This window comes from Parasteatoda tepidariorum, chromosome 5 (genome assembly GCF_043381705.1).
Source record: "Parasteatoda tepidariorum isolate YZ-2023 chromosome 5, CAS_Ptep_4.0, whole genome shotgun sequence".
In the NCBI taxonomy this organism is placed as follows: Eukaryota; Metazoa; Arthropoda; class Arachnida; order Araneae; family Theridiidae; genus Parasteatoda; species Parasteatoda tepidariorum.
Genome location: NC_092208.1, coordinates 9,265,861 through 9,267,171, shown reverse-complemented (window position 1 = coordinate 9,267,171; position 1,311 = coordinate 9,265,861).

The following is a 1,311-nucleotide window of genomic DNA, read 5'->3' as shown; positions in this document are numbered from 1 at the left end:
TTGCCATCAGGGGTGTACATGTAGATTTATTAAATACACCTTGTGCGCCACCTAGGAACCAAATCTAGAACCCGACACTCGAAATTTTTGCTCTGTTACAATCGTACCCTGTTACAATTGACCCCACTCTCCCCTACTGATAAAAAAAAAATTAAATAAAAAAACCTCTTTAATGCATTAGATATGCATTCGAGTGGCAACAATATAGGTAAAGCTGGTAGCCATACTATTTCTTTAACAGTTTATTTGTGGGCGGGGTAATCATAGTCTGTTCCTCAAATACATTCACATTCATCAGAATGTCTGATAATTATTTCTTTCTTAATAATTTTAATTTCTATTCAAACATTAGAAAAGAATAGAAAAGTAGAATATTAGAATAGAATAGAACTTCTCTAGAACAGAAATATAAGATCTAAGATAATCTAGAATGGAATATAAATATTCTCTAGAATAGAAGAATAGAATAGAGTATTTTGCACTGACAGTTTCCTTGACTGGAGTTATACTGACAGCATCCACACGAACACTAATGACTGTTCTTTAAATGAACTGACACTCGCTCTGTTGAGTCAGTCAGAAGAAGGAAAAACAAAACTTTCTGACTGAGCGTTGTTTGTTGATGTGATATGTTGGCATCCATTTCATTTTACTTTGAAGCAGCTGCCTAGTTATTCATTTCTTTTTTTTTCTTTCTTTCTCTCTCTCTCTAGCTCTTCTTTTCTTTCTTTTTATTTTCTTCTTTTTTTTAAAGAGGTTTTAGTCGTTGCATTGGCCAAAGCAAATGCATAGATACCCTCCAAATTTCCTTATCCGAGAATAACTTATTAATTAGCCTAGGTTGTTGATGACCTAAAAGTTTCAAAAAATGTACTTAAAAAAGTTTTTTTTATTTTTTATTTTAAGTCTTTAAAAACGATTAAAACTGATCGAGAAAATGAAAAATAATGCTCTTAAAAATTTTGAAAAGACTTCTTTTTAAAAAAACTTATAAGTCAAAACTTTTTAATAATAAAACAGGATAATTTTAATTTTAAAAAAAAACTAAATATATAATAAAAATAAACATATAATTAATAACTGCATAATACAAAAATGCTTTTTTTTTTTAAAAAAAAAAAGAAAGTCTTAGAAAACGATTGAAATTAATCGAGTAAATTAAAAATAATGCTCTTTAAAACTTTGAAAACACTTTTATAAATAGTAATAAAACAGGATAATTTTAATAAAAAAAACTAAAGATATAATAAAAATAAACATGTAATGTATGAATAAAAAAACAATTTAAGTAAAAACCCTGATAAAATCAAA